Genomic DNA, 23,591 nt, shown 5'->3' with positions numbered 1-23,591 from the left:
AAACCCACGATATTTATACTGCATTAAGCTAGCTATTCCTGAATGAGGTGATACCGTGGCCGTGTAGTTGTGTGTTGTTGGCAACAAATAGGTAAACACTAACATAAACATTTCTCATGCTCTGATATCGACGAGCGAAAGAAGAGACGACAATGACGACATGCACTTATACACTCCTGGAAATGGAAAAAAGAACACATTGACACCGGTGTGTCAGACCCACCATACTTGCTCCGGACACTGCGAGACGGCTGTACAAGCAACGATCACACGCACGGCACAGCGGACACACCAGGAACCGCGGTGTTGGCCGTCGAATGGCGCTAGCTGCGCAGCATTTGTGCACCGCCGCCGTCAGTGTCAGCCAGTTTGCCGTGGCATACGGAGCTCCATCGCAGTCTTTAACACTGGTAGCATGCCGCGACAGCGTGGACGTGAACCGTATGTGCAGTTGACGGACTTTGAGCGAGGGCGTATAGTGGGCATGCGGGAGGCCGGGTGGACGTACCGCCGAATTGCTCAACACGTGGGGCGTAAGGTCTCCACAGTACATCGATGTTGTCGCCAGTGGTCGGCGGAAGGTGCACGTGCCCGTCGACCTGGGACCGGACCGCAGCGACGCACGGATGCACGCCAAGACCGTAGGATCCTACGCAGTGCCGTAGGGGACCGCACCGCCACTTCCCAGCAAATTAGGGACACTGTTGCTCCTGGGGTATCGGCGAGGACCATTCGCAACCGTCTCCATGAAGCTGGGCTACGGTCCCGCACACCGTTAGGCCGTCTTCCGCTCACGCCCCAACATCGTGCAGCCCGCCTCCAGTGGTGTCGCGACAGGCGTGAATGGAGGGACGAATGGAGACGTGTCGTCTTCAGCGATGAGAGTCGCTTCTGCATTGGTGCCAATGATGGTCGTATGCGTGTTTTGCGCCGTGCAGGTGAGCGCCACAATCAGGACTGCATACGACCGAGGCACACAGGGCCAACACCCGGCATCATGGTGTGGGGAGCGATCTCCTACACTGGCCGTACACCACTGGTGATCGTCGAGGGGACACTGAATAGTGCACGGTACATCCAAACCGTCATCGAACCCATCGTTCTACCATTCCTAGACCGGCAAGGGAACGTGCTGTTCCAACAGGACAATGCACGTCCGCATGTATCCCGTGCCACCCAACGTGCTCTAGAAGGTGTAAGTCAACTACCCTGGCCAGCAAGATCTCCGGATCTGTCCCCCATTGAGCATGTTTGGGACTGGATGAAGCGTCGTCTCACGCGGTCTGCACGTCCAGCACGAACGCTGGTCCAACTGAGGCGCCAGGTGGAAATGGCATGGCAAGCCGTTCCACAGGACTACATCAAGCATCTCTACGATCGTCTCCATGGGAGAATAGCAGCCTGCATTGCTGCGAAAGGTGGATATACACTGTACTAGTGCCGACATTGTGCATGCTCTGTTGCCTGTGTCTATGTACCTGTGGTTCTGTCAGTGTGATCATGTGATGTATCTGACCCCAGGAATGTGTCAATAAAGTTTCCCCTTCCTGGGACAATGAATTCACGGTGTTCTTATTTCAATTGCCAGGAGTGTACATATACAAACGGTATACGTGGCGCCTCACAATACAACACAACGGACGTCACGGTATAGTGTGTCGCTGGAATCGCCTGTATGCCCTGTTTTGTTGGCAGAAGGCAGTCTGTGAACAGTTGCTCCTTTGGACATACGCACAGTTTTCGCTGAAGTCAGGCAGCGACGTGCTCCCCAGCTTTTGAAAGCCGGAGTGACACCTGGACCTCCAGCGATCAGTGAATGCCGCCGCCGCTCTACAGTCCCCAGAAAATGATTGACCACTACCTACATCTACATCTACATCTACATTTATACTCCGCAAGCCACCCAACGGTGTGTGGCGGAGGGCACTTTACGTGCCACTGTCATTACCTCCTTTCCTGTTCCAGTCGCGTATGGTTCGCGGGAAGAACGACTGTCTGAAAGCCTCCTTGCGCGCGCTAATCTCTCTAATTTTACATTCGTGATCTCCTCGGGAGGCATAAGTAGGGGGAAGCAATATATTCGATACCTCATCCAGAAACGCACCCTCTCGAAACCTGGCGAGCAAGCTACACCGCGATGCAGAGCGCCTCTCTTGCAGAGTCTGCCACTTGAGTTTATTAAACATCTCCGTAACGCTATCACGGGTACCAAATAACCCTGTGACGAAACGCGCCGCTCTTCTTTGGATCTTCTCTATCTCCTCCGTCAACCCGACCTGGTACGGATCCCACACTGATGAGCAATACTCGAGTGTTTTGTAAGCCACCTCCTTTGTTGATGGACTACATTTTCTAAGCACTCTCCCAATGAATCTCAACCTGGTACCCGCCTTACCAACGATTAATTTTATATGATCATTCCACTTCAAATCGTTCCGCACGCATACTCCCAGATATTTTACAGAAGTAACTGCTACCAGTGTTTGTTCCGCTATCATATAATCATACAATAAAGGATTCATCTTTCTATGTATTCGCAATACATTACATTTGTCTATGTTAATGGACAGTTGCCACTCCCTGCACCAAGTGCCTATCCGCTGCAGATCTTCCTGCATTTCGCTACAATTTTCTAATGTTGCAACTTCTCTGTATACTACAGCATCATCCGCGAAAAGCCGCATGGAACTTCCGACACTATCTACTAGGTCATTTATATATATTGTGAAAAGCAATGGTCCCATAACACTCCCCTGTGGCACGCCAGAGGTTACTTTAACGTCTGTAGACGTCTCTCCATTGATAACAACATGCTGTGTTCTGTTTGCTAAAAACTCTTCAATCCAGCCACACAGCTGGTCTGATATTCCATAGGCTCTTACTTTGTTTATCAAGTGACAGTGCGGAACTGTATCGAACGCCTTCCGGAAGTCAAGGAAAATAGCATCTACCTGGGAGCCTGTATCTAATATTTCCTGGGTCTCATGAACAAATAAAGCGAGTTGGGTCTCACACGATCGCTGTTTCCGGAATCCATGTTGATTCCTACATAGTAGATTCTGGGTTTCCAAAAACGAGATGGCCGCCCGAAGTGGCCGCGCGGTTCTGGCGCTGCAGTCTGGAACCGCGAGACCGCTACGGTCGCGGGTTCGAATCATGCCTCGGGCATGGATGTGTGTGATGTCCTTAGGTTAGTTAGGTTTAACTAGTTCTAAGTTCTAGGGGACTAATGACCTCAGCAGTTGAGTCCCATAGTGCTCAGAGCCAAAAACGACATGATACTCGAGCAAAAAACATGTTCTAAAATTCTACAACAGATTGACGTCAGAGATATAGGCCTATAGTTTTGCGCATCTGCTCGACGACCCTTCTGGAAGACTGGCACTACCTGTGCTCTTTTCCAATCATTTGGAACCCTCCGTTCCTCTAGAGACTTGCGGTACACGGCTGTTAGAACGGGGGCAAGTTCTTTCGCGTACTCTGTGTAGAATCGAATTGGTACCTGTTTCGTTTCTGGCGAACATCAAAGAACATTACGCGGTGGCACCATCTGAGCAACGTGGGAAAGTCAGCTGTATTCACTCTAATAATTTGACTTGTCCAATAGAATTCCATCGGTCTATGCAGTGATGTTGGTGCGTAAGGCTGACCAATCGGGACTTACTGTGGCGGCGTCCCTTTTCCTCCATGCACTGACTCTGATCAGCATAAGTTGTTTTATCAACCATTCAGCCCTTAAGGGACACAGGCACACCTAATTCAAGTCATCTACATCTACATTTACATCTACATCTACGTGATTACTCTGTTATTCACAATAAAGTGCCTGGCAGAGGGTTCGATGAACCACCTTCATGCTGTCTCTCTACCGTTGCACTCTCCAACGGCACGCGGGAAAAACGAGCACTCAAATTTTTCTGTGCGAGCCCTGACTTCTCTTATTTTATTGTGATGATCATTTTTTCTTAGGTAGGTGGGTGCCAACAGAATGTTTTCGCAATCGGAGGAGAAAACTGGCGATTGAAATTTCATAGGAAGATCCCGTCGCAACGTAAAACGGCTTTGTTTTAATGATTGCCACTCCAATTCACGTATCATGTCTGTGACACTATCTCCCCTATTTCACGATAATACAAAACGAGCTGTCCTTCTTTCTACTTTTTCGATGTCATCCGTAAGCCCTACCTGACGCGGATCCCACACCGCACAGCAGTACTCCAGAATAAGGCGGACAAGCGTAGTGTAAGCAGTCTCTTTGGTAGACCTGTTGCACCTTCTAAGTGTTCTGCCAATGAATCGCAGTCTTTGGTTTGCTCTAGCCACAATATTATGTATGTGATCGTTCCAATTTAGGTAATTTGTAATTGTAATCCCTAAGTATTTAGTTGAATTTACAGCCTTCAGATTTGCGTCACTTATCACGTAATCGAAATTTAGCTGTTTTCGTCTAGTATTCATGTTAGTAACTTCACACTTTTCTTTATTCAGGGTCAATTGCCACTTTTGCCGGCCGAAGTGGCCGTGCGGTTAAAGCCGCTGCAGTCTGGAACCGCGAGACCGCTACGGTCGCAGGTTCGAATCCTGCCTCGGGCATGGATGTTTGTGATGTCCTTAGGTTAGTTAGGTTTAACTAGTTCTAAGTTCTAGGGGACTAATGACCTCAGCAGTTGAGTCCCATAGTGCTCAGAGCCATTTGAACCATTTTTTTTGCCACTTTTCGCACCATACAGATATCTTATCTAAATTATTTTGCAAGTCGTTTTGATCATCTGATGACTTTACAAGACGGTAAATGATAGCATCATCTGCAAACAATCTAAGACGGCTACTCAGATTGTCTCCTATGTCGTTAATATATATCAGGAACAATAGAGGGCCTATAACACTTCCTTGGGGAACGCCGGATATTACTTCCGTTTTACTCGATGGCTTTCCGTCTGTTACTACGAATTGTGACCTTTCTGACAGGAAATCACGAATCCAGTCGCACAACTGAGGCGATACTCCGTGTGCATGCAGTTTGGTTAGAAGGAGCGGTGTCGAAAGCCTTCTGTAAATCTAAAAATATGGAATCAATTTGACATCCCCTGTCGATAGCACTTGTTACTTCATGAGTATAAAGAGCTAGTTGTGTTTCACAAGAACTGTATTTTCTGAATCCGTGCTGACTATATGTCAAGAAATCGTTTTCTTCGAGGTACTTCATAATGTTCGAAAAGCGGTCTCTCGGGAATTTGGGACCAGTATAACTATCCCCACAATTATCCACTATTTCACTATATTATTCCAATCCTGCTTTACTGTATCTGACCACTAAGAGTCTGCTGAAGGCGAACTTGAATGTCCTAGGTCTGGCGTAAAATCGCCGCTTCCTCAGAATAACTTGTTTCGTCACATAAACGAGTTGTTATTTACAAAAGTACACCACTTATTCTCCATACAGAAAGCGTTCTATCACATAAAACAGTTACAACCAATACAATAAAACACTTACAACAACAGTTAAAATGCCCGTCACTGTATTATACAACAACTTATACAGACAAGCACCATTTCAAGTCACTAAGTAGCCTTTGAAATGATTCATTGGTTCAGATGGCTCTGAGCACTATGCGACTTAACTTCTGAGGTCATCAGTCGCCTAGAACTTAGAACTAATGAAACCTAACTAACCTAGGGACATGACACACAACCATGCCCGAGGCAAGCTTCGAACCTGCGACGGGAGCGGTCTCTCGGTTCCAGACTGTAGCGCCTAGAACCGCACGGCCACTCCGGCCGGCAAATGATTCATTACAGTCACAAAAACCGAAGTAGTCTATTCGGAGCAGAATACATCAATAACAGATCTCATAGATACTATTAGACAACTGTAGTTTCGCATAACACATTTCTCTGGAATGATTTGCTGCGCCGGGCTCCTACGCTGGGCTCATCTCCGCCCGACCGTCTTCTGTCTGCTGGTACTGACCAGCTACACAGTTTACTGATCGTTTAGCATCAGCGTAGCCCCATAGCCTATACTACTGTTTCTGTAACAGTTTACTATCCTCATTAATAGGAAAACGCAGCTCCCCGGTTTTCGCCAGTAATTGCCCTTCTCAGCTGTCCTTATACAAGGGTTGGAACTTTAATAGTGGCAACTATTTATTTACAGCTCGTACAAAATACATACGTGTTTCAAAGTTTTACTGACCTTCAAAGTGGTCACCAGCATTGTGTATAATCGCATGTCAGCGATGTGGAAGTCGTAGAATACTCTTAGCAGTGCCAGTTGTGTTGACTGTTCGAGCGGCGCGGTCTATTGCCCGACGAATTTGTAGCAGTTCTGATGCGAATGCTATGAAGTGTTTCCTTCAGTTTAGAAATCGAGTTGGACTTACGAGAGATTAAGTCAGGGTAGTGCAGTACGTGGTATAGCACTTAGCAGCCCCCGGCTAGCACTGCATGTGCTTGAGCATTGTCTTGCAAAATGATGGTCAGGTCCTGCAGAAAGTGTCATCACTTCTGTCTCTATGCTGTTCATTTTTGGAACACAACCTACAACCAGATTAGAGACAGAAGTGATGGCACTTTCTGCAGGACCTGACCATCATTTTGCAGGACAATGCTCATGCACGTACAGTGCAAGCTGTTACTGATTTGTTTGACTGATGGGGCTGCTAAGTGCTATACCACCTACTGCACTCGCCTGACTTAAGCCCTCTTGAGTTCAACTCGATTTCTAAACTGGAGGAAACACTTCACGGCATTCGCTTCAGAGCTGCTACAAATTCTTCGGGCAATAGGCCGCGCCGCTCGAACTGTCAACACAACTGGCACTGCTAAGAGTATCCTACGACTTCCACATCGCTGGTATCAGGTTATACACAATGCTGGTGACTACTTTGAAGGTCAGTAAAACTTCGAAACATGTATCTATTTTGTACGAGCTGTAAATAAATAGTTGCCACTTTTAAAGTACCAACCCTCGTAATTTGTTGTTCCAACATGCCGATTCCGCGTGAACTCTGAGTATTGGAATTAAAAACAGCAGATGAAGTTGGACCCATACAGTACTGCTTTGGCCTAGTTCCAACTTCATACGTAAATATGCGCATCTTCTACGCAAAAGGAGGGAGGTTAAGTGAGCTTTTCTCTGCTTTTTCACTAATTTAGCAACAATTTTGGCCCGTCACATTGGCAAGTGTACAGAGTCGTCCCCTCCATTTAGAGTTGTTTGAAACGGGAAATTGGTATGGAGCAAGGACGTTAAGAAGCAATTGGTGGCTGGCTTTGATCTGGAGAGGAAATTAGGAGGAATTGCATGTTAGTGACCATTTGGTGCCGTTGTTAAGGAAATTGATTTCTTAATCTGCGGCAGCATGCTCCATATTCTGAACAGCTCGACTGCTTGTGCGTTTCCAACACGCAAGTCATGTTGCCGATCTGTTTTATTGTAAATTGTAATTTTGGATTATTTAACTCTAAATTCACTAGCTGCACAGATAAGGATCTTGGTGTTTCATTCTCCATTCAGTCTTCCAGATAAATTGTTGTACCTCCAACAGAGTTAGTGTAATTTTTGATCAATTTAATTGAAGTAATAGATACCTTTGCACTCTCCCGATTTCTTGTTAAGTTCATTAAAAAGACTGAGTAAATAAACTCCCGTTATACGCAGACTTCACTTAATTTCAGAATCCTTGTCCTACAACGTTTCCTTTGTTAGGAGATGCATTAAAATAAACGTACAGATTGTATACCGAGCTGGTTAAATTCACTCTTTTTCTATTGTCCTAGAACATAGCGGCCAAGTACAAGGATAATTTACCTATTATTTTTATGAAAACAATAGGGACCGCACTCGCTCATTTTTTGTTACTACAGTTTGGATTTATTAACTAGGGACAGTTGAGTTCGGTTTCGATAGAAGGATAGGTTGGTTGTAGGCTGGTAGTAATTCATAATATAACCACCAGACCGGGAACTTTGACAAGTACTTCCTCACTATAAATGCGGCGATTCAAGTGGAGGGAGTTCTGTGAACTGGGGACCAGTAAAAAAATATATGCACGACTTCTTCCAGAAACACGTTGCACAGGCTAGCCAGCCAGTGTAATTTTATAGTTTTGTTTCTTATATGCATCAGTTATATCTGTGTCTAAGCTGTCAAAATTTCTAAAATTTCTCCGCCATCGTGAATGTTTTTGTCACATACGTAAGCTGTACCAAAACACACTTAACCGTAGGATTTGTGCCAGCTGGGTCATAAAATGACTGAATTCTTCTTCTCCCATGTCGAGTATTCAGCGTAAACTGTAATACTTACGTGTCGGTAGGACGTTCGGACAAAGATCAGTACTTTGAGTAGTCATTATGGGTTGTTTAGTTGTTCGTTAGCTCGTCTTGCTGCACTGTGTGCGTATTTATAAAAATGCTAAACATACACATTTTACATAAAAGCTGTGTGTGTTTAGAACCACGTCGCTTTATGAAATAACTGTCAGCAAACTGAATAAAAGCAAGTCATACAGACTAGGTGTACTGTCTTAGGTGGAGCACGTTGACCGTCTTGTAAACAAAACACTTTTATTACATATTTCTATGGTATCGGCCCGAGGCAGGATTCGAACCTGCGACAGTAGTGGTCGCCCGGTTCCAGACTGTAGCGCCTAGAACCGCTCGTCCACCCGGGCCAGCAGAGGGTTGCAGAGTTTTAAGCTCTCCCTTGGTTATTCTAGTAGAAAATACCGCATTCCTAAGGTTTTGACAACTGGAAATTTAAGAGGGACGCCTTAAAATAGCCCACGAACGCATAGGAAATAAACTATGCCATAACGCTGCAAAACGTGCCTGTGATTATCTGCGACAATGGTAAATGTCTTCTGTGGTAAAAGATTGAGCTCATTTACTTAGTTTATTCAGCCTTCAGCAGTATAATACGCCCAAGTATTACCAGTCATTCATGTTGCTGAAGTTTACAATTCAAAATCCACTCACTCGGAAGAGCCACAGTCCGTTCCACCTTACTGTATCAATTAAATACGCCGCTCGACACATTATTAAACGCCTTCCACTCTAATTTCGCGTATTCCTGTATACCGACTTTTTCGTACGATGCCTACCCGACTGACTCCAATCCATTCTGGCTTAACGCGCTCGGTATTGCTTAACATTCTCGACGCGACACGGCAATGCGCTGTCCGTCGGAAAAAAATGGTTCAAATGGCTCTGAGCACTATGGGACTCAACTGCTGTGGTTATTAGTCCCCTAGAACTTAGAACTAGTTAAACCTAACTAACCTAAGGACATCACAAACATCCATGCCCGAGGCAGGATTCGAACCTGCGACCGTAGCGGTCTTGCGGTTCCAGACTGCAGCGCCTTTAACCGCATGGCCACTTCGGCCGGCCCGTCGGAAAAGGCGGAACACAACACAAGACCCTGGAAGCTAAGGTTCGCCAGCCAGCGCTTGCTGCTAGGGAGCTCGCAGGTGAGGATAACTGCACGATGGCAACGGTGATGTTATGATGTTATCGATGACAGCGCCGCTAAAACAGGGTTACTGAACACGGTTTTCCGAAATTCCTTCACAAAAGAGGGCGTAGTAAATACTCCAGAATTCTAATCCAGCTGTCAACATAAATAACTTGGAGGTAGATACCCACTGTGTAGTGAAGCAGCTTAAAACCCGTAAGAGAGGCCAGCCATCCTGTTCAGGAAAATAATTTTTGTTTCAGTAATCTATAAGGACAATAACAGTGGAAGGCGAAAGATCCGGGTTTGAGTCCGGCTCACAGTTTTACGTGCCAAGAAATTCGGGAACAGTGCATTCCCCGCCACAGTGTGAGAGATTTATCTTGCAACTCATGAAAGTGATTAAGGACGTGCCAGGCTCTTCCTGGAAGACAAGGTTAACATCCGAGCGCGGCTGCCCGCGTCGGAGGTTCGAGTCCTCCCTAGGGGGTGGGTGTGTGTGTTGTTCTTACATTAAGTTAGTTTAAGTTAGATTACGACTAGGGGCCGATGACCTCAGCAGTCAGCAGTTTGGTCCCATAGAACTTGCCACAAAATTCCAGTTTCCAATATCCGAGCAGTGGACACGCCTTGCGCAGCGCCTGCAGCTTATGCTGTACGCCATGAGCATCCAGCCAATGTTGCTCAGCAGAGAGAGAGAGAGAGAGAGAGAGAGAGAGAGAGAGATGGAGAGAGAGAGAGAACGTGTCAACTTGAACGAAATCCACCCTCCGCTGTAAGGGTGTCACTCCTGTTCAAAAGTGTAACGCGGTCTCGTGTTTGAATCGGTGTAGGACTGTCACTATATTTGACATACACAACATTCACAAACAAGTTGAAAGTGTAAACTTCCGAAGAACTGATTCGAGGACATCCTGTAAGTATCTTCATTTTTTCTCTGGATAAACATGATGTGATAAATCGCTGTCAGCTGATTTTGTTGGTGAAAGTCTGTGTCCGTCATAGCTTCCTATTTGTAGCCAAGTCTAATGCAAATACAATCCTCTAAGCTGTTTTTTTTGTCATTTGTTTCTCGTCCTGCACCGTACTCTACGGCTTTCCTTTTCGCTCTACTCCTTTCAGCTATCTATCCCTCCGTCTTCTTGTTGATCGTTTTCCTTGAAATCTCATGTTGAATATCTTCTTTGGTATAGTCCTATTCTTCTCATATGTCCATGCCACTGCAGGATTCACCTTTCTATTTGGTGTCGTAGCTGCTCGTCTTCTAATATGCCTCTCACTCTTTCGTTTCTCTGCATAGCTATTTATGTCACTGCAGTTGTAATCCTCAAGAAAATTTCTCAAGCCTGTGATCCACTTTCATCGAATTGCTTCACTGTCCACGTTCCTGCAGTATACATTAAAATGGGTACATAGTAGGTCCTATGTACGACTCTTTTACACTATGGGGGCGCTTTTCCCTTCCAGATTAATCTCCTTTCTCTTTTAGAAAATTCTTCCGCTTCACTACACCTTTCATTTACTTCTTTTCTGTTTCCACTTCTTCCTCGATCACGTACTTGAACCTCTCTACTCTTTACAGATTCTGTCCTCCGCGCAAAACTTCACCACTGATATTGCCACCTGTCTGGTGTTTGCTGAGAATCGTATTCGATTACGCACAACTGTTTCTATCCACGCGTCCAGCCATACTTATACCTCAGCCTCAGTGTTTCCCCGCATCATGTCATGTGCAAACAACATTGTCTTCATTTAATTTTATTTGTTCTTACATTTTCTACATTTCTTTGAGCTATATGTCTATAGCTGCAGCAAACAACAGCGGCGGGAAAGGCCTCCCGCATCTTAATCGATTTCACAGTTTCACCACGCAATTTTTTCCAGTCATAATTTCACAAAGAGGTCTACTTGTCCGGAAAAATCCTAATCACTGTACCTAACTGCGTGATTGTATTACATGGCGAATAGTTATTACAACACACGTTAAGAAACTACTCACATTTTTTAAAAGTCTATTACTAAAGGTATGGCCATTTATGAGCGATCTAGTGAATCGGCACACAAAATCTTCCTTCCTTTATTTGTAGTGATTCTAACGAGATATTTAGAGACTTTTTGAAAATCACGAATATACAGTAGTGCATAAATCATAAAACAGAATTTGTCTACTGCGAATTACGTCTATAACGTTCCAGATAAGGTTTCTAAAGCTGGTAAATGGTGCTGGTTGCATATGTTTTGTTTCAAATGCTCGGCTTTCTTCGTCTCTGTCTAATCAATGTAATTCGTACACCCACTTCGATATACCGTGTTGCGGTATGCATAACAATATTTGTGTCGTTATTTATACGTATGCAACTGCTCTGTGTTCAAATTAGTTCAGTCAGGAAGAGAAACGGACTTAAGTTTTTGCTGCAAAAGGCCACTTAACAACCCGTGTCAGTTTTCGGTTGTTTTATGCATTTAAAGACCGTATCGCACAACAGTTACTTAAACTGGGATACTTTACTGGGCAGGGGCTACCTGTCTCAAGCACACTGCGAATGAATAGTTGAATACAACATCCAGTTGCTCAAGTAAAGTACAACTTTTATTTATTCTCCTATTCACATTTTTAACGTTCATCTTTTCATATGCTCTACATTCAGAAACTATCTGACTGATAAATAATCATTTTCAACAAAAATTGTTTTAATGTAGCCGCGCGAGATTAGCCGAGCGGTCTCAGGCGCTGCAGTCATGGACTGCGCGGCTGGTCCCGGCGGAGGTTCGAGTCCTCCCTCGGGCATGGATGTTTGTCCTTAGGATAATGTAGGTTGAGTAGTGTGTAAGCTTAGGGACTGATGACCATAGCAGTTAAGTCCCATAAGATTTCACACACATCTGAACATTTTTTGTTTTAATGTATGAAACAGATGATTCCAACTCGGTTGTTTAGCGCTTCTTCAATATTGCGCCTTGTGCGACATGCTTCAGTACACTAGGCCTACGTCTGTTCGACGCAAATTAACGGGAACAGGAGCTACATGTCAGTAATGGTGCTTATCCAACAACGCAAAATCATTAGTATAAGGAGCAGTCAAATGAAAACGTGACACATGGAAAAACATAAGCAAACTGTTTACTATTTCATTAGTAACTGTCAATGCAATTATCGCACTGTGAGTCAAAGGGACTGATGAGCTCAGAAGTTAAGTCCCATAGTGCTCAGAGCCATTTGAACCATTTGTGAGTCACAACGGTCAATGCTTGCATGAAAAAATGTTTGCGGTTGCTTACGGAACCCTGATTGTACCCAAGCGCGCATCTCTTTATCCGAAGCAAATCTAGACGGCCGCGAATGTACTCGTCCAGGGCTCTAAAAATTTGGAAATCGCAGGGCGAGAGATTAGGATGCGCGGAGGATGTGTAAGGGCTTCCCAGTGAAACTTTTGCAGCGTAGTCTAAACAATCTTGGCACATGTGGTCCCAGGAAAATTTGTGGCCTTAGACTTGCTCGGACCAAGGGAACCACGCAAACATTTTTGCATGAAGGTATTGACCGTCTTGTCCCACAGTCGGATAAATTTATTAACAGTTAAGGCGATTATTTGTGAAATAATAAACAGTTTACTTACATTATTTTCATCTGTCTCGTTTTCATTTGACTGCCCCTTACATTTCTGTTCCCAAGTGTTTACGTAGAAGTAGCTGTCTGTAACTCCATCGACTGAGACCTAGCTGTAATGCGCGCTGTTGAAGGTCTGATTATAGTTATTTAACTAGTCCCAGGAGTCGCCTAAGTTGGTGAAGCTGGAAACACAGCTGCTGTTGCTTACATATTTGGAGGCGTAAATACTAGTAATACCGCTATATTGGAATGTTGAGGGATAGAACACGCTATAGGATCCTGGAACGGTCATAAGTGATACTGGTCTGTAGTGCTGTATGTATGTTTTTTCACTGACCTACGCTCTTTTTCATGTCTGAGACTATTAGCTGAACGAGAGACATCTGCCAGATACGAGCCGCGAAAGAAACAAAATTCGCACCACGTGAAATTTAAAATGTAACAAAAATTTCGTCATGCTTGGTATCATGTTCATTTGATTAATATCAATCGTTTTGGTTCAGTTCCTGGAGTGCCTATATGAATACCATCCTATTGTGAATTCCTGCAACTGTCAAAATATCTACGTTTGCAGGCTTCTCATGAGATTCTGCATTTAACGGAAAGGAAAGAAACCTATTGGTATCACACGAAAAGTTCAGAAACTATACAATCAATAGAGGTATAAGACCCTTCTGGCAAGTGATAGGCTGAGGCATGCCTTCATGACGTTTCAGCTTTAGTCAGGTATTCTGTATGATTCTTTTATTTTCTATAAATGTCTTCAATTAGTTTCACATTCTGTTGGAATGTAGTACCTTGGTTTTCGCTTAAACTTTTTATACTTCTTGCTTTTCCATCAAAATGAGAATTAATTAGGATTGTGTAACGTACAAAAATCTGCATTGTATCACAGTCTATTGTTCTAAAAATTTAATTATTTATAGCAAAAGAAAATTTTTGACATAATGTAGAGTGTACGATGAAGCTGATATAAACCCACTACCAACAAAATAAAAGAAACTAAATCTCATTTATTTCTTACAAATATATTTCTCTTCTGGGAATCATCGGGGTTTAATGACATTGTGTGAAACTCCTTTAGACACCTTGTCAAGTATGGTAGCATACACACTCAGAACGCTATACCTAGTCTGCAAGGTACCCTATCGCTATTACGTGTCTCGGCGATACTCGAGTCTTCGAAAGTGTGTGCATTTTGCTGCTTTCTCCAATTCTAATACTAAATTCTACATGTTGATTATACAAACACTGTGGAAATAAAAAAGAAATGAGTAACAGAATGATTTTCCATTCATTTCTGCTCTCTTATACAGGTTGTTAGCTGTATAAATGCAGATACTGTGATCATTGGTACCTTGATATGTACCCACTCCAGTGTGTTACTTGTTTTCTCTACGCATCGAACAGTCTTCCCACAAACATGTCACTTGATTGACTGTTGTCGTGTGCACAGTCGTCACTGCACCACCAAGTGGACTACACCTGTCAGTATAGACTAACCGTTTAGCGTCCACCCGTCCTCTGTTCAACACATGACATGTTGCCCAGGGGAAAATAAACATTAATGGCATGCTCTTCCCACAATTACTTGAAGGTATTAACCAGCCCAGAAACATACTACTTGTAATAACCATGATTATTAGCCCGAAAATGAAGTAAATTCTGTTGTAACGTGGGACACACTTGCAGATAGACGGTGCGCTAGACAGAAGGGGCTGCTCACTAAGTTCCGAAATCCGATCTTTACCGAGGATGTAGAGCATATATTATTATCACCAACTTTCAAATCGTGCAATGATCACGATTCAAAGACAAGGGAAATAAGAGCTCGTACTGAGGCGTTCAGACAGTCGTTTTTCCCTCGCGCGGTCCGCGAGCGGAACAGAGAAGGGGAAATATGACTTTGGAGCGAATTGTGCCCTCCGCCACACACCGCTTCGTGGCTAGCGGAGTATATATGTAGATGTTGATGTAGAACGTCGTTCAGTACCCTGTCCCGATCCACCAAAAAAAGTCTATCTACACTTATATCCCTAACACCAGTCACCAAAAGAAGTCTATGTACACTTATATCCTTAACACCATATATATATATATATATATATATATATATATATATATAAGGGTATCTTACTTCATATATGAAACTCAGTGAAAAAATACACTGTTGAAGTAAGATACCCAAAGAGATATGAAGGAAATAGTACATAAAAATGATCGGAAACGAATGAAGTTTCCCCGCTCGCTAAACAAATAGTGACATTTGTGATATTTATGTTAAAATATAATCGAAAGGAACGAAACAAGCTCTGTAGGGACTCTTGCAAATTATTTTAGACATAGGATATTCTGCAAGGACACGAAATTCCAAGAAACTCTAATCCAATGCCTGCAATTATGAATATAGTGGTTTGTCTTTTTGAAACATTGCCTGAAGCTGAAACACTGCATTAAGCTATAGCACTGAATTTTGAATCACAAATCGGAACGCCTGTTTCTAACTGCACTGTGAGAAATAGCTGTAGTGCGTTGCCGATTGTAGTGTTGTAACTGTGTACTTCACAACTAACAGATACCATCGGTGACCATGCAGCTCGTTAGAATGAAATTACAATGAAATGAACGCCCGTAGCTGCTTACAGGCGTTGACATACGTCAACGGGGAGAGATGAAAATGTGTGCCCCTACCGGGGCTCGAACCCGGGATCTCCTGCTCACATGACAGACGGTCTATCCATCTGAGCCACCGAGGACACAGAGGATAGCGCGACTGGCACGCCTCCCGCGGAACCCACATTCTCAACGTATTGTCCCGCACTACACTCGTAGTGCCCCCGCCCATTATACTCATTACTCGCGGCGCGTTGCCGATTCCCGTAAGAGTTCGGGCACTGTCTATGCATTCGCACAGAAGAAGAAGATGGTCAAGTGACCGGTGAGCTTTAATTAATATATACTTGACCATCTTCTTCTTCTGTGCGAATGCACAAACAGTGCCTGAACTCTTACGGGAATCGGCAACGCGCCGCGGGTAATGAGTATAATAGGCGTGGGCACTACGAGTGCAGTGCGGGACAATACGTTGAGAATGTGGGTTTCGCGGGAGGCGTGCCAGAGATAAATATCTGCAGTCGCGCTGTCCTCTGTGTCCTCGGTGGCTCAGTTGGGAAGTTAGCCTTTGGCTGCGCTGCGGTGAGGACGCGATGTTTGTGTTCCTGCCGCGGAGCGAGCGCTCGTGTTGTTTACATCGTACTCGGCCGTTCCGCGCGTGCCGTACTCAGCATATAGATCACTATGACGCACCAATATAGAAAATCGACGCTCAAATTTACGTTCCGCAACGCATTTGCATGGCCCAAAGCACTCGAAGTCGAACGATTGCTACGAGAAGAAGTTAAAATCCCGGCGACTGACATTCTCGGCATTCACTTGTCCATTGTGAGCAGTATCGTATATGCCAAGGTCATCAACGACACAACATGTGAACGGATCCTTCGGGACACGAAACAGGGCCTCCGTTTCTGCCATGCTGATGGCAATGTGGGGACTGTACACGTCGATTATTCTGGCATGGGACTTCGCACGATCAGAATTTTCGAACTTCCTCTCGAACTACCGGCGGAGGACGTCGTGACAGCGCTGCGCCCCTACGGCACGGTCCATGATCATATTGCGGAAAAATGGACGCAATTCCAGACATATATTGTGCTGAACGGAGTCCGCCAGGTCCGAATAGAACTTAAAAGACATGTACCTTCATATCTGAATATCGGTGGCTGCCGTGCCATCGTCATCTACGATGGGCAACCAAAGACCTGCTCTGGTTGTGGGAAGGAGGGACACCTCAGATCAGAATGTCTCCAACGTCGAATCACTCAACTGCCGCCGGCTGATGCGGACCCGCCATCGCAGCCGACACTGCTTCCCGTGACTTATGCAGCAGCCCTCACGACAGCTACCACTTCACCACGACATCTGACATCCACTGTTGGGTCGCGGCTCCATGCTCCAATACAGGGCGATGACGACACACCCGTTCCACAAGCTACGGATTCAATTCCGATGCCGCTGCCCCCGTCGACGGATAACAACATACATGACGATAGCATGGCCGTAGACTCGCTTATTGTGCCTGCAGCTGCCTTTGTGCCGGAACGTCGGGAATCTTTGCCGTCATCTGACACAGAATGACACACCAGGAAGCAACACTCCCCGAAGCGACGGAAGCGGAGGCGTAGAGCAACTTCCGAACGGGATGCGACACAGCCTCCAGAGGACGACGACTCCACCTTCAATGACGACGCTACCACAGAGGCAGCCGTCATTTGCTGCAGTGTGGCACCACCGGACGGAACTGAAGACAAACCACATATACCTACAGTGGCAACATCGGATGCCGATATGCAGGACAGATGCTGCCCACCACCTTCTGGAGTGGAAGCACCCATGCCGTGTCCTGAGGAAGATAGGAAAGCCCATCTTGCTTTGAGTTCCCCGACGTGGGCGGATGACCACGACGACATATACATCTACATCTACATTTGTACTCCGCAAGCCACCCAACGGTGTGTGGCGGAGGGCACTTTACGTGCCACTGTCATTACCTCCCTTTCCTGTTCCAGTCGCGTATGGTTCGCGGGAAGAACGACTGTTTGAAAGCCTCCGTGCGCGCTCTAATCTCTCTAATTTTACATTCGTGATCTCCTCGGGAGGTATAAGTAGGGGGAAGCAATATATTCGATACCTCATCCAGAAACGCACCCTCTCGAAACCTGGCGAGCAAGCTACACCGCGATGTAGAGCGCCTCTCTTGCAGAGTCTGCCACTTGAGTTTGCTAAACATCTCCGTAACGCTATCACGGTTACCAAATAACCCTGTGACGAAACGCGCCGCTCTTCTTTGGATCTTCTCTATCTCCTCCGTCAACCCGATCTGGTACGGATCCCACACTGATGAGCAATACTTAAGTATAGGTCGAACGAGTGTTATGTAAGCCACCTCCTTTGTTGATGGACTACATTTTCTAAGCACTCTCCCAATGAATCTCAACCTGGTACCCGCCTTACCAACAATTAATTTTATATGATCATTCCACTTCACGCTCGAGTTTTATCGGACTTTCCGCGATCTAATGATGCCCCGATGAATCATCATGTACCAAGAACTGATGACCCCCGGTTCCCACGTGCCACCTGCATTCGTGGAAGGTCTCCTTATACCGATACACAAGCCTTCCAGAGGTCGGACGGTCGAGGACTACAGGCCCATTACAATGCTCAACTCGGACTATAAAATCTTCGCCCGACTACTCGCCAGCCGCATAAAGAAGGTTCTGCCCCTACTCCTCTCAATGGAGCAAACGACACAGGGCGGAGTGACCAACATGCAAACGGCAACCAGCGAATGCAGGGAATTAATAGCCATCGCCACATCCTGTCGCCTTCGAGCTGCTCTGATCTCCTTTGATTTCGACCACGCCTTCGACAGAGTTCACCACAAGTTCCTTCTGTCCGTTATGGCCCGCATGGGCTTCCCGCCTGATTTTCTCAACATCTTTCAGTGCCTTTTCCGTGGAGCTGCACCCCGTATACTGGTGAATGGACGGATTGCGGGTCCCTTTCCGATCCGACGGTCAGTTCGCCAAGGATGCCCACTCTCCACGATCCTTTACGCGATCGCACTCGAACCACTAGTCGGAGGGTTGAAAAACAGGCTCTCGGGAATGTCATTGAGGGATCACACCTTTCACTGCAGGATATATGCTGATGACCTTCTATTACTTGTACGCTCTGGTGACGAGGTACGCTCGGTGATACAATGGATCAATCGCTATGGATTAGCAGCGGGCAGCCTCATGAATGTGGCTAAGTCGGCGGCGATGCCCATTGGGAGAGGTCTACAGGAGGGCTCTTTAGCCCCACTCCCACTAGTTAACAAGATCCGGTTCTTCGGCATAACATTTACACAGGATGTGCGCCGCACGGCTGCCATGAACTATGCACGATTACAACAGGCAATACGCACAGAAGTTCGCCGGAACTTACTTCGACGGATGGACCTCCTACAGCGTGTGGAATCCCTCAACGTTCACGTGGCGACTAAGATGATCCACATGGCCCAGGTCCTACCGATATCGACAGCGATGGCACACAGATTGCAAGCAGCGTTTGGATATTACCTTACCGCCGGACACCTATTCAAAGTCCGCTACGAAACACTCACCCTTCCTCCGCGTGATGGCGGACTGGGACTTATAAATGTACGAGCAAGAGCTACAGCGTTATACTTGTGCACAATGATGAAATTGTGGACCCACAAAGATGCTTCCCTTACGGGACGTCTGTTAGAGGAATTGCTGCCGGCGTCTCTTCTGCCACCTGTCACGGTAGCGCACATTACACCTTCACTCTCACACCTCTCGGCATTTATTCTTGAATATAGTTACGTGCACCCAGACCTTCCCAACACTCGCACTCCCAAGGCGAGAGACGTTTACAGACTGCTGCTAAGGTCCATACCTCGGAATGTGATTGAGAGGAAGAGCCCTACGACCCTATGGCCGGCAGTGTGGAGAGCGGTCCAGAAGCCGTTCCTCCCCACGCGGGTACGAGCCGCGTGGTACCAGGTGGTGAACGGGAAGGTTGTAACACGACAAAGGCTGCACGCTATTGAGATGACGGATTCCCCCATTTGCCCATGTTGCCACCTCGTGGATACTGACGAACACCGTTTAACATGTGGATCGGCGTTAGAGGTATGGCTGCTAGTGCAGAAGATCCTCGCCTGCCACCTGCGTATCGCGCCTCGCACTATTGAGCCACGGCCGCTCCTTTGTCCAGAGGATACTTATTTCCCACCTGCGAAGACTCACGCTCTCACATGGTTTAAAGGCATGTCCATATACTACCTCTTTCGAGATGATGAGAAGATGGTGCTTGATTACTGGCAATTTCTCCAGGACAGTCATAGCACACTTGAGTGTACACCCCGATACCGACAGCTATTTGCGAACTAGTTGCGCAGTGTCTTCGATAACCCCCTCACAGTTGGGGAGTACCGGGCAGAGGATGGCCGCCATCATGGGGCTCCACACGCTGCGAAATGTTTTAACCAATTTGGAACATGGAATCTGTACGCAGATGGGTCAGGGACATGGAATGGCGTGCGGGATTTGGACACATTTTTCTTTCTTTATTATCTATCATCACACTAGTAGTTTCAAATTCTTTTTCATAGTTTAGAAGGAACTCTTGTTCTGTTGTTGCTACGGATGTAATTTTCTAATTTTGTTTGTCGTAACTGAAAGACGCCTTTTGTCCATATATAAGAAAAAAGGTTGGCAGCGAAAATAATTTCCAATTAAAAAAAATTAAAAAAACAAAAAAGAAGATGGTAGAGCGCTTGCGCGTGGAAAAAAAATAAGATGGATAGAGCGTCTGCCATGTAAGCAGGAGATCCCGGGCTCGAGTCCCGGTCGGGGCACACATTTTCATCTGTCTCCGTTGACGTATGTCAACGCCTGTAAGCAGCTAAGGGTGTTCATTTCATTGTAAGTAGTGATCATAGCGTTGTGCCTCGTGTGTGTTTAAGCGTGGTGTGGCACAAAGAGCCACACGTCTTTAGAGCCGTCAGCAGGCGACTCGTTCAGCGGCTGCTGCGGCTACTCACTCACAGCAGGCGGTCGGCGGTGAGCGATCCGCTGATGACACGGCCAGGGAGGCCGAGCCGAGCCCTCGTTACGGCGGCTCGCGGTCCACGGCAGACGCCGGGTTTTTTACGTCCAGACGGTGCGGCTAGGCTGCTGGGCTGCTGGGCGGCTGGGCGGTGTACTTTGCCGCCACCGCCATCACGCCGGTAATTTGCCTTTCTGTCTGGGCCGCACACTGTGAGGGGCCGGGTAATTCCCGCCCCTTGTCGGCACCGACAATTGCCGCCCTTGAAGTGTAGTGACGCCCGCCCGCCGGTCCCGTTTTTGCTACTGTGCACCGCTGGCTCCCGGCGCTGGCTCGCTGCTTCATTTACTCCTCACGTGCCTAACTGCTGGCTCATCTCCATTTTCACTTTTGTGCGTGGGTGCCACTTATTGGTTCTCATCTCTCCTTCCGTCTTGGAACATTATGTTTCCCTGCTAGCTTTGAGTAGCGTTCTGTGTGACCCACCGGAACCACAGGGCGCGTGAGACGCGTAAGTTACAGATAAGAAGCACGAGGGGTTGGGATGGGGAGGGAGGGTGCTACCAACTTCCCCATGGAGTGCCATCTGGCTGGGAGCACTTGTCCACGTACTTACCTATCCCAGTGTTATTATAAGTAGGAACATTCAAAATGGTTCAAATGGCTCTGAGCACTATGGGACTCAACATCTTAGATCATAAGTCCCCTAGAAGTTAGAACTACTTAAACCTAACTAACCTAAGGACATCACACACACCCATGCCCGAGGCAGGATTCGAACCTGCGACCGTAGCACTCCCGCGGTTCCGGACTGCAGCGCCTAGAACTGCACGGCCACCGCGACCGGCAGGTAGCAAACGGAATGAAATCTATATACAGCGCAAATAAAAGCAGTAGGCCAATTTACGCGGTTTAAAGAGAACAAACGAAGTATATAAACTACTAACGTGTTATCTGTGAAGTACTCGTTTACAGAACTACGATCGACAACGTACTGTAGCTATTTCTTACCGTGCAGTTAGAAACAGGCGTCGTGATTTTTGCTGGAACGGTCGTTGCTATAGCTCAATGCACTTCCAGGATGCCTCACGTCTAAAGAATCTTCAGGATCTCTTGAAGTAAGACTCGCTTAGTTGCAAATTGTTTTTATCTATTTATTGCCAATGACGAGTTTCGCCCTTTTGGGCAACTTCAGTTAACATGTTCTCCACCGCATTATATTTGCATTTCGCCCTCTGTGCGCAGCGCTACATGCTGTATGCGCCGGAACTCTGTTGGCTTCGTATTGTACTCCTTATGCTTCTATTTGCCTTATGACGATAGGACGATGTTTCCTTACAATTCTTATCTTAATGCCAAATTTCGCATTAAAGGGAAGATGTTGACTTACCACATTACTTCTTATATTAATCTGAAGATGTCCATAACTGCGAAACGCGCCATTGTCAATAAATAGATAAAAACAATTTGCAACCGCGACTATCTTGTTCCGAGAAATTCATAACCGATTGTTGTACCAGGCACCCAGCTTGGAATGAAACTAATTTTAAATCTGCAGGATGCTCTACAGAAGTTTATTCGTTTAGTTCGACTATATTGTGACACAGATGTCATCATAAATGTTACAATTTGCCTAGCGACTAAAAACGATCTTCTTTCTCGATTACTCTTGTTTGATACCTCCTTCATATCCCTAATGGTATTCTATTCCAACTTGTTTTCTTCATTAGGTCATAAACGAGGTCCGATTGAGTGTGAAATGGGATCCACAGGGGAAATTCAGCGAAGCTTTGCGCAGATGCGTCGGGCAGTGTCTGTAGTGTGGCCATCGATCGCGTCACACCGCTCTTTCTGAGTTCTGAACGCACAGTGAGCCCGTAAGGATACCTAGAAAACTGTGTCTCTCGCCAAGTATGAGGGCCTGGTGAGAGATTTCGCCTGATGCCATGTAGCCCACATAACATAACTGTCATGCGTTTCCTTCTTCATGACAAATCTCGGCCGCACTCTGCGGGGGCAAGGAAGATGCTCGTTCAGTATTTTCAATGTGAAGTGTTACATTTCCCACAATACACTCCGTTATTACCTCCCCCCCGGGTATCATCTCTGTTCACATTAGCCGCTGGCTGTGAAGACAACATTGTGGTACAGCCAACGAGCTTTCGAGCAGCGTAAGGAATTGGCGGAAAGCACAAGCGGCTGTCTTCTATGACGAGGGTTTTGGAAAGTTCGTACAATGCTACGACATATGTATAAGTAGGAGTGGCGAGTATGTGCTGTAGTGGATGCAAGGTGTAGCTAACTGTTGCAAATGAAACATTCTTGATTTTCACAATGGGTTCCATTTCACGACCGATCGTGCCTTACTTTCCGAATACCCCTCATAAATACAGAGTGTTATGGGTATGAATACATGTATCATGATCATTTGCTCCTTAATATGTACAGAAGGAAATTTGTCCTTTTCAAATGTTTTAACAAGCCTAACAGTCGACTCAGCCACCTAGTTTACCGCAATCGGATGTAGGACAGAGCAATTTGGGATACGAAGCTACAGAGAGCTGCTCCTGTGTCTGGTAAGCAAAAACAACTGAAGCATTTATTCAGAATGGTCAGCTATGGGAATCGTGGTATTGTGTTTATGCTCTTCAGAAACGTCAAAGACGCATATTTTCAACAATCGCAAGACGATCTCTCTATTGCGTTCCTTGTCTTCTGTGTGTCGTAGTCCTGTTCAAATAAGGCCTTCCACTTATTTTCCAACAGCCCAAGAAGATAAAAGGAAACAAATACGAAAACTGACTATAAGGGTTAATGAATGATCACATGAATTTTATTCTATTG

This window comes from Schistocerca nitens, chromosome 1 (genome assembly GCF_023898315.1).
Source record: "Schistocerca nitens isolate TAMUIC-IGC-003100 chromosome 1, iqSchNite1.1, whole genome shotgun sequence".
Taxonomy (NCBI): Eukaryota; Metazoa; Arthropoda; class Insecta; order Orthoptera; family Acrididae; genus Schistocerca; species Schistocerca nitens.
This window is presented reverse-complemented; position numbering follows the sequence as displayed.